Source organism: Aquarana catesbeiana, linkage group LG08, assembly GCF_042186555.1.
Source record: "Aquarana catesbeiana isolate 2022-GZ linkage group LG08, ASM4218655v1, whole genome shotgun sequence".
Classification (NCBI taxonomy): domain Eukaryota; kingdom Metazoa; phylum Chordata; class Amphibia; order Anura; family Ranidae; genus Aquarana; species Aquarana catesbeiana.
Window position 1 is genome coordinate 285,918,545 of NC_133331.1, and position 17,143 is coordinate 285,935,687.

Genomic DNA, 17,143 nt, shown 5'->3' on the forward strand with positions numbered 1-17,143 from the left:
CACACGCTTTTGTATCACTTCCGGTCACCGGTCTTTGTGTCAGCAACAAATGCTTGTTTGTATCTTACTGAATGTGAGTACCCTTTTCACGATTTTAAACAATAAATTGGTTGAAGCAGTATCACACTATTGGCATTTCTTTCTCCTATACCTCATATGACATTTGGGACAAGAATGGCAACTATTAACACACAAGGAAACATCCAGCCCTCAGATTGCTGCACAGTGGCAGATACTGTGAATGTTTCATACCCCAAGAGGGGGGAAGTTCTGGTGAGTGCAACCACAATAAGAGCACAGAGGGGGGGGAAGTTCTGGTGAGTGCGACCGCAATAAGAGCACGGAGGGGGGGAAGTTCTGGTGAGTGCGACCACAATAAGAGCACAGAGGGGGGGGAAGTTCTGGTGAGTGCGACCACAATAAGAGCACGGAGGGGGGGAAGTTCTGGTGAGTGCGACCACAATAAGAGCACGGAGGGGGGGAAGTTCTGGTGAGTGCGACCACAATAAGAGCACGGAGGGGGGAAGTTCTGGTGAGTGCGACCATAATAAGAGCACGGGGGGGGAGTTCTGGTGAGTGCGACCACAATAAGAGCACGGGGGGGGAGTTCTGGTGAGTGCGACCACAATAAGAGCACGGAGGGGGGGAGTTCTGGTGAGTGCGACCACAATAAGAGCACGGAGGGGGGGGAGTTCTGGTGAGTGCGACCACAATAAGAGCCCGGAAGGAGCATGCATGCTGTGATCACCTTTATAAAGTGAACTATATTGTTTTTCACCAGCACAGAAGCACCTTATTTCTGGATACCTAAAATTTTGGGACTGCACACATATCTGCAATATTATATTTCTTATTTGCAATTTTACTTTTATATTTAGATTTCCAATAAATCCACAAGGTTGCACTAAAGTACTTTAAAATCACAAATGTATTTATGCAATGTTTTATAGGAATTTTTTGTGGAAATTCATTGATTTTAGTATATCAGCACAGGGACATTCACTTTGTTCATAATAGAGAATGAGAACCTATTATATGTGTATTTCTTTTGATCAATAGGACACTGTAAAGTTAATTGCACCAATACTTATATATTTACCATCCATTTAGTTGAGAGTTTTCCAACACGGATATCGAACGGCGCCATATCTACTTTATTTTCTTTTTAATCACATACTCCACCTGGTGGTAGTAATTAGTAGCGGCAGCAGTTCCTTTTCTTTTCTTTTTCATTATTTTTCTTTTGTTTTTTGTTAACATTCACCTTGCGCGAAATCATTCACATTTTCCACAGAGCCACTGTGCTGCCTGTGTATGAGAACTGGGTTTATAATGAGGAACATCCAAGGTAACAATCAGGGCCGATCCTAGGGTCACAGGCACCTGGGTGCAGAAATATTTCTGGCGCCCCCACATGGGCGTGGTCATCTTACTAACTCCTCCCCTTTACTAATGTTTCTATGGCAACAACTCCACCTCTCCATCTGTAAGCCCCACCACTTTGCTTTGACAATAACTTGGTTAACGGCTTTGACAAGTCAAAATAAATGTTTTATTTATTGACAATTCTGTGTCAAGTGCATGTAAATCAAAAAGTGTATCAGAAAAAAAAAACTTGGAATATAAATATGAACTGAACAATATTAAACTTTTGAACAGAAAATGAGGTAGCAGAAAATATATAACTACAGATGTAAAATATGCAAGATAGATTGATTCTGTACTTTTTATATTTTCAATAAATACAATCACTAAAGTGCAAATAACAGATTTGCATAATGCATACAATCACAAAACAGTGCAAATATCAATTAAATAAAGTTAAAGCGGCTGGCTTCCCATCCTCCTTAGCAACCAGCCATATACAGTGTGTTTAAAGAGAAAAAAAAAAACGCAAAATACATGAAAACTGCATGCAAAAACAAGGGTTTAAAAGTGCAAAATGTGCCTGAAAAATGCATCAAGCACAGCAGCATAGATGTGAACCTAGCCTCGGAGTGCTCTGATTAACCCCAAATAAAGTTCAGCTGTTCTTTCCTGACATTTTCTTAGTTGCATCCTACAGCAAAAGCCATGGTCCACAGAGGGCTTCCAAAGCATCAGAGGGATCTCATTGTTAAAAGGTATCAGTCAGGAGAAGGGTACAAAAGAATTTCCAAGGCATTAGATAAACCATGGAACACAGTGAACACAGTCATCATCAAGTGTAGAAAATACGGCACAACAGTGACATTACCAAGAACTGGACGTCACTCTAAAATTGATGAAAAGACGAGAAGAAAACTGGTCAGGGAGGCTGCCAAGAGGCCTACAGCAACATTAAAGGAGCTGCAGGAATACCTGGCTGTGTGCTACATGTGACAATAATCTCCCGTATTATTCATATGTCTGGATTATGGGGTAGAGTGGCAAGCTTTTTCTTAATAAAAACATCCAAACTCAGCAAAATATTGCAAAAACACATCTGCAGTCTCCCAAAAATTTTTGGTACATTACCTTCCAGTTGTGAGACACTAGGGAAGGATGCAGTGTGTACACATTGTTTGATTATTTAATCAAACAAAACTAACTCTTCGAGCCTTGGCAACAGCAAAATTTCTAATCACATCTTGTATATCCAAGTCTTCACAGAAGGATTTTTCAATGGATATTATGGATAAGTTGGAAAGTCTTGCCTGGGACATTGTGGAACGGAGATAATTTTTTTATCAGCTTTAGTTTTGAAAATGAACGTTCCCCAGCAGCTACACTTACAGGAAGTGTCATCAATATTCTCAGTGAAATAGAAAGGTTAGGGAATGTGTTGGTCAAGTTATTCTCCACTAGATACTGCAAGATGTTGGTGACTGTCATCTCCTGACTTAGAAAAGGTCTAATGGAGTCCAGTTCATCACAAAGATCTATTCCACTAATGTCAGAGTGGGATAACTGGCTGTCAGTCAACTTGTTTTGCAGATCCATGCAACACTTCAATATATAATTTCTGTCCATTACAAGTTTTGGGATTTCATATAAAAACGCAAATGTGTCACAGTGGCTCTGAAGTAGCGTAAATCTCTCATTTATGGACTGGATGGATGTGTCCAAAATGGCAAAGAAAAAATTCACTTTAAAATATTGTGCTGGGTCTGCAAGAGACTCATCTTCATGTTCATAGTCAAACATCTTCTTTCTCCGTCGAGGTCTAATTGTAACGGCATCAGGAAATCGCGCTTCACAATCAAGCTTTTCAGCTATTTCTTTGGCATCAGATAGCACATTCTCAAAGCCTTCATCAGATCTGTATTCCACCAAGTGCTTGATCAACTTTTCCAGTTCCTGTACACAGCCTGATAGATTTAATGTTGTTTGCTGCAGTATTTTGCTGATTACGTTCACCTTTGATAATAATTCATACCAAATGACAATGGAACAAATGAATTTGAATGATTTAATTTTCGTTGCCAAGGACTGAGCCTGATGTTTGGTGTTAATATCCCTGTTGTCATCATCTGAGATGTCATACAGTGCATCAAATACCTCAGGTAGGAAATAACGCAAGGGTTTAATTGCTGCAACTCTGCTTTCCCATCTGGTATTGGAGAGTGGTTTTAAAGTTAGATTTGTAACATGCTCCTTGAGTACTTGCCATTGTTGGGTGGATGAGACAAAGAACACATAAAGTTCTTGAATGATGCCAAAAAAATCTATTGTCAGGTATGAAATCTTTGCAGCGTCATTCACAACCAAGTTGAGAGTATGTGCACTGCATGGAACAAAAAAGGCTCTTGGGTTGATATTGAGTATTTTTTGCTGCAAACCATTATGTTTTCCTTTCATATTGGCGCCATTGTCATAGCCTTGGCCACGCATATTCTCAATTGCAATCTGATTGTTCTTTAAGTAGGCCAGTAAAAAGGATGTCAGTCCTTCAGATGTTGTATTGTATACTGGGCAAAAATCCAGGAAGTGTTCTCGGATTTCAATTTTTTTTTCACTTTGATCTAGAACAACAAATCGGACAACAATGCTAATCTGCTCTACGTGGCTCACATCAGGAGTACAATCCAGGATAATGGAGAAATATTTGGACTCATTCAGGCTTCGTATCATTTTTTCTCGTATTTTGGTTCCAACTATGGCAATTATCTCATTCTGAATCTTGTAACCAAGATAATGTGGCATTTGTGAATGCTGTGAAATGGAGCACTGAATTCTCTGAGTGTGTTCAGATATGATGGGATCAAATTTCCCTATCATTTCAACCAATTTCAGGAAGTTACCATTATTGTTTTGAAACAAACGGGCATCACAGCCACGAAGCGCCAGATTTTGTCCTGCTAAATATTGGATAATGTAGATTATTCGCTGTATGACAGAATACCAGCGTTTCTCTTCTTGTTTAATGATCTTTTGATTGACATGATCAATGGTTGTTCCCTTTTCCAGAGCTCTTGAAAGATCCATCCATTTCTTATAATTTGTGACATGGATTGTGTTTTTTTTCATGTCGGCTTAAATGTCTTGACAGATGCTGCCAATCATTAAAGCCTTGTTTTGAGGCCAAAGCCATATTGTCACCGTTGAACAGCCGGCAAGCAAAGCACTGGACTGAATTAGTAGATATGGAATAAATCAACCAATTTCTCTGTATCTTCTCTCCATTATCCAGTACTCTTTGGTAGTAAGAGAAAGAAAAGCTCCTGCTGGTATCATCTTTTGGGAACGTAGATAACTTTTCTTGAACAGGACCAATTTTTATCAAAGTTAGTCTGTGTTGGTCATCTATAGTTTCAGGCCAGAAAGCAGGATGACTTGAGATTCCACTTGATGTTGATGGCTGTTCAAGTTCCATTTCCGTTTCCTCATCCATAAGTACAATAGACTCAGTGTCTGAATTAGAGGAAACCTCAGATACATCTTCCTCTTCAATGTCAAAATGCTCTGCTGCTGAAACAATGTAACCTGAAGTTACATCTCCAGTTGTTATTCGCTCAGTGACACACTCAGGATCCACGGGGACCAGATCATCATCACATTCTGATGACTCTCCTAAATCTGTATTTTTTTCACCTTCTCCACCATGTGAAATGTCTGTGACACTGGACCCTAACTCTTTGCTTGATGTGGATGCATCTGTGCAAAGGGAATCTTGACCACTGCTTAATAAAGACTGTGGCTGTAAGAAGCTTGTGATGGGAGAAGTCATTTTTTTCAAAGCTTCTTCCTTTCTTATCCGCTGTAGCTTGTTTTGATGTCCTGACAACTTTGGTTTTTTTGCTAGCCATCTAAGGGGAAAAGCAAATGTACACTACACTGATCAGCCACAACATTAAAACCACTGACAGGTGAAGTGAATAGCATTGATTAGATCATTACAATGGCACCTGTCAAGGTGTCGGATATATTAGGCAACTACAATGGGTTTAATTGGATCTGGAGGGGGGTCTCTCTACCAGAGGCCCTCTTTGTGTCCATTAGGCCCCTTTCACACGATCGGACCGTTCAGCTCCGACTGTCAGTTTTGACGGCGGACCTGAACGGGCGCTCCATGTTAGCCTATGGAGCGACAGATGTCAGCAGGGACATGTCCGATCCGCTAAAAGCAGACGGATGGCCCTACGTCCAGGTCCGTCGCTGGCAGATCGGATCGGGTGAGATCTGATGAAAACAGACATGCTGTCCGTTTTCATCCGATCCCTCCATAGGCGGCAGTGGCCCCTGACAAGCCCCTCCCCACTCAGTGAGCAGAGAGGGACTTGTCATCCGCCAGCTCAGCGGAGATCAACGGACAGATCTCCCGCTGAGCTGGCGGACCGAGGCGGGCTCCGTGGAAGTGGAGTCCACCTCGTGTGAAAGGGGCCTTAGAGAGTCCTTTAGAGCCCCCACCAGGCCCCATTACAAACTACAATGGGGTCCAATGGATCCTGGAGGGGGCTCTCTAACATAGGCCCTCTCTGTAACCATTGGAGAGTCTCTGATAGAAAAAGTCCTCTCCAGGCCCCATGAAAGACTACATGTAAAACAGGGATATGCAATTAGCGGACCTCCAGCTGTTGCAAAACTACAAGTCCCATCATGCCTCTGCCTCTGGGTGTCATGCTTGTAGCTGTCAGAGTCTTGTTATGCCTCATGGGACTTGTAGTTCTGCAACAGCTGGAGGTCCGCTAATTGCATATCCCTGATTTAAAAGAACAAAGCGTGGTCATTGTGTGCATGTGACAACAATATCACACATTCTACACAAATGTGGCTTGTATGGGAGGGTTGCAATAAAAAAATAACACTCCCGAAGAAAAACCACCTGCATTTACTTGAGCTTTGTCAAAACACACCTTGAAGATTCTGAGGCCACATGGAAAAAGGTGTTATGGTCCAATGAGACTAAAATTGAATTATTTGGCCTCAATACCAAACAATATGTCTGGCAGAAATCCAAATACAGTTCACCATCCAAATAACACCATTCTTATAGTAAACCACGGAGGTGATAATATCCTGGTATGGGGGTGGTAAGATCCTGCTATGGGGGTGGTAAGATCCTGCTATGGGGTGGTAATATCCTGCTATGGGGGTGGTAAGATCCTGGTATGGGGGTGGTAAGATCCTGCTATGGGGGTGGTAAGATCCTGGTATGGGGGTGGTAAGATCCTGGTATGGGGGTGGTAAGATCCTGGTATGGGGGTGGTAAGATCCTGCTATGGGGGTGATAATATCCTGGTATGGGGGTGGTAAGATCCTGGTATGGGGGTGGTAAGATCCTGGTATGGGGGTGGTAAGATCCTGCTATGGGGGTGGTAAGATCCTGGTATGGGGGGTGGTAAGATCCTGGTATGGGGGTGATAAGATCCTGGTATGGGGGTGGTAAGATCCTGCTATGGGGGTGGTAAGATCCTGGTATGGGGGTGGTAAGATCCTGGTATGGGGGTGGTAAGATCCTGGTATGGGGGTGGTAAGATCCTGGTATGGGGGTGGTAAGATCCTGGTATGGGGGTGGTAAGATCCTGGTATGGGGGTGGTAAGATCCTGGTATGGGGGTATTTCTCTGCAGTGGAAAATCTGCTGCCCACTGCCAGAAGGTTGTCAATGGGAAGAAGGTTTACCTTTCAACATGACAATGACCCAAAGCACACAGAACAATGAGCACATAGTAATTGAAGGAGAAAAAGGTGGTGCCCTTGCATGGCTCAGTCAGAGCTCAGACTTAAACCCCATTGAAAATCAGTGGAATGACATGAAGACTGCAGTCCACAAACGGTCAGCATCAAATGTAACTGAACTTGAGCAGTTCTTGCAGTGGAATAACCTCCTTACAGGACGTCTCCAACTTACAAGCTGACCTCAATGCTCTGTTTTATTGGGCAACTATGTGGCAAAATGAGGTTTCATGTTGATAAATGTAGTTATGCACTTGGGTCTAAGAATATGCATGTATCATAAATACTAGATCAGCTTGGGGATCAATGGTGGTAAAGGATCTGGTATATCATAAGCTTAATAATAGCATGCAATGCAGGGTGGATTGGATTTAAATCACTAGTAAAAAGGCTTGATTTAAATCCACTCGATAGAAATCATAATTTTTAAAGAGCAGCTGTCATCTCTGTCCCCCACCAGCTTCTCCTCTGACTCGCTGTTGACTCACCGACAGTCCCATTCACTTAAATGGGACGGCTGGTGATGCGGCGGTGACAGAACAAGGTGAGGGACGTGGCGGCAGCAGGTGAGTGGACGCCCGCTAACAGGCACTGCCATGATGGATCTGAAATGACAGGTGCTCTTTTATTGTAAGGACTCATTCTTCCTGGTAGTAAATCTTTAATATTTGCAAACAAAATAAAGGTTTCCTCTTTAGAATAATAATCTGTTAGGTTAGTAAAACATTGATATCAGAACCGATTCAATCATACAGTTTGTAGTGTACTTAGATTTGCAAAACAATGGGATAAAGGAATATTCCTGAACTTTATTTTATCTCGTTTGATGGCACAATGGCTGCGTTGATGGTGCGGATCACATGTGATTTCTGTGCAATGCGAATTCAGCCATACAGTTGTATGGCTGAACTCGCATTGGATTTGCACAAAAAGGTGCAGGGACTTTGTTTTTCCCACACTGAAATTGGATCACATGGATCAAATTAAAAGTTCGCACTGCGATCTGTGAACGGATCTGGGGGTGTCATTGACATTGCATTGACACCCCCAGCAGTTTGCAGAGGGCAGTGTGAACTGCCCTCTGGGAGGAGAGATGCGATGGGGGAACTGGCACTGCAATTGCGCTGGTTCCTGCATTGCTTTAGTGTGAACCTGGGCTAAATGAGTTCACCAAAAATGCAAATATTGCAGAATATACAGCCTCATCATGCTACATAACTAAGCTCCATTTCATGCTGAATAAACAAAATTATTAATGTATATTAAATAGAAAACTATCTTTAGATCAGTTTTTACTCCAATAACGTTTTATTAAAATAAACGTGATAAAAAATCCAAAAAAAAAAAATATCGTTTAAATAAAAAAAAAACTTTTGTTTTTTTTAAATCATTGATTTATATCCACCCTGATGCAATGCCAAGCAGCGGTTTCCAAATCCCTTTTTGTATTAAGCCCCCGGCTAGATCATAGTGTATTTGTGTCCTGCATACTGCAGCTATGAGAACAGGTGAGTGAATGGCCTCACAGCCGCTGTGTGCCCCATTTCAGTATTACTGACGGCCACACTGTCCATAGAAAATGATATATACACGGTACTCAGTATTGCCAACCCCTACGACTTTTTTAAAAGCTAGAAAATGCACTGACAAGATGCAATTGTTACTTACAACGTGAAATTTGACAAACTATTCACAACTATTGACATTTAAACTACCGTATATACTCGAGTATAAGTCGTTCCGAGTATAAGTCGAGGCCCTAATTTACCACAAAAAAAATGGGAAAAACTCATTGACCCGAGTATAAGACGAGGGTGAGAAATGCACAGCTACTGTAAGTGGAAAAGAGGGTCAACAATGCCCATTTGCAGCCTCACTGTGCCCATTTGCATGCCTCGCTGTGCCCATTTGCAGCCATAGGTCCCCTGAACTTCAAACTCGGTAGTTAAGGGTTCCTAGATGCCCCCTAGCTGCAGCCAAAATTTGGGGTCTCTGAACCCAAAGGGTCCCGAAATGACATTGCTGCAGATGGACACAGTTGGCCAAATTTGGGGCCCCGTATCTCAGGGCCACTTAGTGCTAGGAACCTCAAATTTGGTTTGCAAACCCAGTGAAACTAGCACGAAAACATTTCCAAAGTTGGGGTTTCTAGCACCAAGTGACCCCGAGATACAGGGCCCCAAAAATCAGTTCAGAAAATGTCAAGCACTTTTCTGCAGCAGAGAATGACATTTTCTGAACCGGATTTGGGGCCCCATATCTCAGGGCCACTTGGTGCTAGGAACCCCAGCTTTGGATATGTTATGGCACCAGTTCCACTGGGTTAGCACACCACACTTGGGGTTCCTAGCACCAAGTGGCCCTGAGATATGGGGCCCCAAAATCGGTTCAGAAAATGTCAAGCACTTTTCTGCAGCAGAGAATGACATTTTCTGAACCAATTTTGGGGCCCCGTATCTTAGGGCCACTTAGTGCCAGGAACTTTAGCTTTGGATATGTTATGGTACCAGTTCCACTGGGTTTGCACACCAAATGTGGGGTTCCTAGCACGAAGTGGCCCTGAGATACTGGGCCCCAAACTCGGTTCGGAAAATGAATTTTTTTGCTGCAGAAAAGTGCTTGACTCGAGTATAAGTCGAGGGGGATATTTTCAGCACAAAAAAATGTGCTGAAAAATTTGACTTCTACTCGAGTATATACGGTATATGTAAACTGTTTACAGTAAACATTAGCAATACCTATACAGTAATCAATAATCTGCCTGGTGCTACAATTGAAAAGTCAGCTTGATAAAAAGTGGAGTGTGACTAAAATGATGAAAAACCTCGGAAAAATTCTGGATGGGGAAGGAAAAGACAGGCAAAGATTCATATAGCACACTGTGATAAAGCGTTCTTATGGTCAGAAGTTGGGCCTAGTCACTTTCTGCACTGCACTCCTATGCCCCAGTCTATTTTCCCACAAAATTCTCCTAATTACTGAGCACAACTGACAGCCTCACAGCCACACGTACACCTAGGGCTACACAATCCGTTTTTATAACATTTTCATTTTCAATAACATCTGCACAAAGAATGATATCCCTTTGTCTGAGCCTACCTTACAGAAGAACTTCTTTACAATCAGTAACTGCTGAGAGAATGAAGACTTTGGTTAGGACTATGCAACATACAACACGGAGTATGGGAATGAGAGGGGGAGGGGAGAGATCTATGTATTATATGATCTGACACTCCCGGGTCTGGGGAGTGCATACGCACCGCCGGCAACCCTCTCCCGCTGTGATTACATGCAGTGGGAGCTGATCTGCGGGTACCGCAGACTTGATGTCCACCAGAAACCGCCGATCATTAGGCAGAGAGCCAGAATGGCGTTCTGCATATGTAAACAAGGCAGACCGCCATTATGTCTGTTTGCAAGAACACAGGATCCATTCCTTCCCCTAGTAAAAGCACTTCCCACACAGCGCACAAGAAACAGCTAGGCACACAGTTAACCCTTTAATCGCCCCCTTTTTTTAACCCTTTCCCAGCCAGTGTCATTAGTACAGTGACAGTGCATATTATTACCATCGAACACTGTATTAGTGCCACTGGTACCCAAAAAGATATACTGCAGCGGGGTAGCACATGCAGGCTCAGTCATGTGTGTATATATACATGATTGAAGCTGCTGCGGTTTAGAAGCATGCTGCGTGCCCCTCCTGTACATCGTCCTCCAGCACGGGGGTCTACTTTGCATGCAAAAGGAATTTTTCAACTGGGCAGACTACCAAGCAAAAGCAAGGAGGGATTGGTTAATGCATTCTAAATAAAGATAAGGTTTAAAAAAAAAATATGTAACTGCATTTTGTGAATAACAGCAACCCCCAGGACCATAAAATTGCTATGTTTCTATAGGCTCCTGGGTTTAGTAACACTTTCAGCTCCGATGACTCCTACTCAAGGGTGCAGGTGGCTACAGAGCCCACCTATTGGCTTTTTAGCATACACTAGAAAGGGAAAAGCACTGCCACACAGGAACTCAGCCCAAGAGGTGAGTAAACATGACGACTTCAGCCTGACTCCACCCAAGCCATGGCCCCTGATGCATTTCACCATCGGCCTTAATTCTGGAGATCTGGCCTGGGTGGAGTCTTCATTTGAAGCCTTTTTGTTGATTCACCTTTTGGGCCGGGTTGCTGTGTTTCTCCCTTTTTGTGTTGTGAACACTTAGGGCACTTTCACACTGAGGCTCTAGCGGCTTTTCAGACGCTAGTGGGGCGCTTTTAACCCCCACTAGCAGCCAAAAAAAGGCAGGGGCACTTTAGGAGCAGTGTATACACCGCTCCTCAGTGGCGGTGCATCCATTAAGAGCACACGGGTACCGCTCCCTCTCTCCAGCCACCCCCTTCTGTGTATAATGAATCTATCCATGGCCACTGTAGCCACCCCCTATTCAGGCACCTGGCCCCTTTTCGAACCCCGGGCGCCTGAATTACAGCAGAGGGGGGGAGTTTTTGAAGTACCTCATTAGAGCCATAGGCTCTAATAGGCTTCAAAAATGGTGAACTGCGAGCGCTAAGCAGTTCACCTAGGTGTGTTAGAAAAGCAAATGAATATTCGCTTTCCTAACACTGAACCACCTCTCAGGCAATCAGATGCGTGGGTCTGTTACCTGTCACCTGATTGGCTGAAATGACAAGCGCTACGATTGGACGCCTATCAGGGGTGGAGACGCATGGAGGACACAGGAGTCACTGTCTGACATGCTGCAAGGTCCCACCGCTCACCGCCGTCACCCACCACCACCGAGACAGGGTAAGTGCCGGGCAGACGGCAAGTGGGCTGTCATAGTGGCACAATTTGATTGGCACAGTGTCAGCTTTAGATGGGCAGAGTGGCTGTGTTTGGGCACAGTGGAAGCCTTTGATAGGCAGAGTGGCAGCTTTTGATGGGTACAACAGTGGCTGTGTCTGATGAGCACAGTGTCAGCTTTTGATGGGCACAGTGTCAGCTTTTGATGGGCACAGTGGCAGCTTTTGATGGGCACAGTGGCTGCATTTGATGGGCAGTGTCAGCTTTTGATGGGCACAGGGGGCATTTGATGGGCACAGTGGCTACGTTTTATGCCACATTGTCTGCGTTTTATGGCACAGTGGCTGCGTTTAATGGCACATTGGCTGTGTTTGATGGGCACAGTGTCAGGTTTTGATGGGCACAGTGGCTGTGTTTGGGCACAGTGGAAGCTTTTGATGGGCAGAGTGGCAGCTTTTGATGGGCACAACAGTGGCTGTGTCTGATGGGCACAGTGGCTGTTTGATGGGCACAGTGTCAGCTTTTGATGGGCACAGTGTCAGCTTTTGATGGGCAGTGTCAGCTTTTCATGGGCACGGTGGGCGTTTGATGGGCACAGTGGCTGTGTTTTATGATTCAGTGGTTATGTTTGGGCAGTGGCAGCTTTTGATGGGCAGAGTGGCAGTTTTTGATGGGCACAACAGTGGCTGTGTCTGATGGGCAGAGTGGCAGCTTTTGATGGGCACAGTGCCAGATTTTGATGGGCACAGTGGCAGCTTTTGATGGGCACAGTGGCTGTGTTTGATGGCACAATGGCGGCGTTTGATGGGCAGTGTCAGCTTTTGATGGGCACCGGGGGCATTTGATGGGCACAGTGGCTACGTTTTATGCCACATTGTCTGCGTTTTATGGCACAGTGGCTGCATTTAATGGCACATTGGCTGCGTTTGATGGGCACAGTGTCAGGTTTTGATGGGCACAGTGGCTGTGTTTGGGCACAGTGGAAGCTTTTGATGGGCAGTGTGGCAGCTTTTGATAGGCACAACAGTGGCTGTGTCTGATGGGCACAGTGGCTGTGTTTGATGGGCACAGTGTCAGTTTTTGATGGGCACAGTGGCTGTGTTTGGGCAGAGTGGCAGCTTTTGATGGGCAGAGTGGCAGCTTTTGATGGGCACAGTGGCTGCGTTTTATGGCTCAGTGGCTGTGTTTGGGCAGTGGCAGCTTTTGATGGGCAGAGCGGCAGCTTTTGATGGGCACAACAGTGGCTGTGTCTGATGGGCAGAGTGGCAGCTTTTGATGGGCAGAGTGGCAGTTTTTGATGGGCACAGTGGCTGTGTTTGGGCAGAGTGGCAGCTTTTGATGGGCACAGTGGCTGTGTTTGGGCAGAGTGGCAGCTTTTGATGGGCACAACAGTGGCTGTGTCTGATGGGCAGAGTGGCAGCTTTTGATGGGCAGAGTGGCAGCTTTTGATGGGCACAGTGGCTGTGTTTGGGCAGAGTGGCAGCTTTTGATGGGCAGAGTGGCAGCTTTTGATGGGCACAGTGGCTGTGTTTGGGCAGAGTGGCAGCTTTTTATAGGCAGAGTGGCAGCTTTTGATGGACACAACAGTAGCTGTGTTTGATGGCAGTGCATCACAGTCAGACTACTACTTACTTCCAAGTTCCAACTTCCTTCCTTGACCGGCCTGGACGCTGCCTGGTGCAGTGCAGGGACAGGGAGGCAGGCAGCCGCAGATCTGCTCTTCTCTCTGTCTTCTTCAGACCAACCAGCCAGAGCCAGGCACTAGTCTACTCCGTTCCAGCTCCGCTGCACTCTTAGCCACGCTCACGCTGTCTGAGAAGATGGCTGAGGTGGGCGGAGCTCTCAGCTCTCTGAGCTTCTTTACTGGCCGCGGAGGCGGCGCTCTAAATGCTGGGGCGGCCGCGGCGCGCTCTGAATGCTGGGGCGGCCGCAGCGTCCCTGAGTGACGTCACTCTGTTACACAGCTGAGCTAGACGCCGGCGATTCTAGCTCGGGCTGCTCGGTGCCCCTCTTCTGAACAGAATGACAGCGCCGGGGTGCGGTGCACCCCGTGCACCCCGGCCAGGATCGTCCCTGGTAACAATTGTAGTCTCATTTGACCAGCTTAAATGCATCTTGAGGATTCTGAGGCCACATGGAAAAAGGTGTTCTGGTCAGATGAGACTAAAACTGAATTATTGGGCCTCAACACCAAATGATATGTCTGGCTGGCTCAAGCAACCCGGTTTGAATGATGCTTTTAGTTTCAAACCCTTCCTCTAGTGATTAATTCATGTTTCTTTTCTCTCTTCTTTCACTCTAATTCCTTATTTTTTTTTTTCCCGATCAAATCTATACCACATTTTATGTCCAATGTTTAGCAATAATTAATCAATTTCTGTTAAATTCATGTCATATTCATGCCATGTCAATATCTACATATTTCCTTTTTCTTGTATGGGTGGTATACAAACTGTCCTGCTAAATTAATTAATTATTCTGTTTCCATCATTATATATATATTTTTTTTATTTAGTTTTATCCATGTAGGTTTGACTATTCGCATAGCTCCCTTATAATGTTTTTCTTCGGGGTGCCCTTGCAGTTTTAGTCCGTTTCCTTAGTGGCCGTACGGACGCCCCGGGCACAAATATGGTTGTGTGTAGAATCAATCATCCAGCCTATTTGAGCCCTAGAGATTTAAGTCCCTGACTCGTCTGGTTTGGTCCTCTCTCCCCTTTTTTTATCTATAATATTTTTACCATGCTGTATAGTGATTTGTTCAGGCAGTTTTTAGCTGCCGTTCCTTTCATTTGTATGGCTATATCCTTAATTGGATTCATAATCATTTTCCAGCAGGGTTTTCCCTCCACCAAAATGGCGCTGCTGATTGTCGTGTCCATGGCGTCATACCGGGCGCGCCACCCAACACCTGGCACATGCGCACGAATGATTATGACACGATTGATGTTGAATCATGTGCGCCATTGATGGACCTCACTCATGCGCACGGGCATCCTCGCTATGCGTCCGCATCCCGGCGGTGATGTCAGATGCCGCTGGGATGGGAGGACTACATGAATGCGGCGATTCACCGTAATCATCTGTCAGAGGCTTCAGAAGAGAGGGAGAGTGAACATCTCTCCCATCTCTCTCCTCATCCAAAACATCTTTCCAAGCTGGTAAGTTACCATTTTATTTCTGCTTTATTTTAAGCAGCTTCAGCGATTGCTTCAATTGTGATTTACCTTTTTATCTCTTTGATTTTAGATTCATACCTTTGTGAGCACAATTAACAAATCGGTGCCAACAACAAATTATTTCAGCCTTGTGGGTTTTGTGCTCACATTAACCACTTACCGACCGGCTCCTGTACATATATGTTGGCAGTTTGAAGATGGATATCTTGGTAACGGAAGAAGCTACTGCCACAACCGAGGTATCCATCTTTAGAGCCGGTGGTTATGTTTACGTTAATGGTGGTCTCTGCCACGGATTCACCGTGAGATCACCGTTATCAGCAGCGGGAGAGGTGCCACCCCCCTCCCGCCGCTCTCCCGTGCCCTCCGCCACTTACTGGAGCTGTCGGTAGCGGCGGAGGTGATCGGGACCTGTCACGTCTGTGGTATGGAGATGAGTGAGGGGAAGATGGCCCCCACCTGTCTCCATACCATAGGAGGGCGGAAGCGACATCAAAACCTCAGCTCCGCCCATATGTCTTAAAGGCACATTTTTCTGTTGTCATTTTTTCAAATGACAATTTTTTTTTGCATTTTAGTGTAAATATGAGATCTGAGGACTTTTTGACCCCAGATCTCATATTTAAGAGGACCTGCCATGCTTTTTTCTATTACAAGGGATGTTTACATTCCTTGTAATATGAATAAAAGTGACCCAATTTTTGTTTTAAAGCACCCCATCCCGACGAGCTCGCGTGCAGAAGCGAACGCATACGTGAGCAGAGCCCGCGTATGAAAACGGTGGTCAAACCACACATGGAGGTATCGCCACAATCGGTACAGCGAGAGCAATAATTCTAGCCCTAGACCTCCTCTGTAACGCAAAACATGCAGCCTGTAGAATTTTTTAAACATCGCCTATGGAGATTTTTGAGGGTAAAAGTTTGACGCCATTCCACGAGCGGGCGCAATTTTGAAGCGTGACATGTTGGGTATCAATTTACTCGGCCTAACATTATCTTTCACAATATAAAAACATTGGACTAACTTTACTGTTGTCTCATTTTTTTATTCAAAAAAGTGAATTTTCTCCAAAAAAAGTGCGCTTGTAAGACCACTGCGCAAATACGGTGTGAAAAAAAGTATTGCAACGACCGCCATTTTATTCTCTAGGGTGTTGAAAAAAAACAATATATAATGTTTGTGGGTTCTAAGTAATTTTCTAGCAAAAAAACCTGTTTTAAACATGTAAAAACCTAAATTCCAAAACAAGGCTGGTCCTTAAGTGGCTTTAACAGCTGGACACTTCACTCAAATGTTCAGACCTGCGCTGGATTTATTTTTGAATCAGCAGGATATCTATTGATTCTATTTTCTTTTTATTCATTTAGAGGTAATTTTTTCATCCCAATATAGTTGTTATCGACCGATGGCATCTTTTAGCATTGGAGATCAACATCTTATTCTGATTTTGTTTTTAAATCTTTCCTTATTTTCCCTTTTAATAGGGATATATAAATTCACTTCCTCCTGTGACCACTTGGAATCGGACACTCAGGCGGGGCGCTCTGAACCTATATGGGACGCATCATTTTTCTGTTTCTAAATAAAGTTTATATGCAGTTTTTTGGCAGCCTAGGTAAGATTCGCCTCCCTGCCACACCTATATACTTGTATATTCCTTATTCATATAATTTTGTTATATATGTAATGATTATTTTCATATCTGTAATTTGCCAATATACCTACAGTCATTTATTTGTTTGTTTATGTCAAACAATCAGCATGAGATTTTCATCCTTGTCTTTTTGTTATTCCTAACATAATACACATCCTACCAGAAACTCCTGAGGAAGCTCAAAGAGCGAAACATGTTAAGTGGTATTGTCTGTATATGTGCCTTTTAGTGAAACTTACAATCTTGACACGGATGGTTCAATTTCCTCATGTTTTTTACTTTTATAATAAAAAATTTAATTTTATTGATGCTCTTATCGTGTCTTTACCTTGTTTCCATCCTTGAACACCGTTAAAGTCCTGGGGTTTGTTACCC

General features: G+C 44.2%; 1 protein-coding gene across 1 annotated transcript in view; it reads right to left on the reverse strand.

Annotated features, from left to right (window-relative positions):
* Window positions 1-17,143, reverse strand: part of LOC141106559 (NACHT, LRR and PYD domains-containing protein 3-like) — a 392,742-nt gene that overhangs the window by 199,242 nt on the left and 176,357 nt on the right. The window lies entirely within an intron of this gene.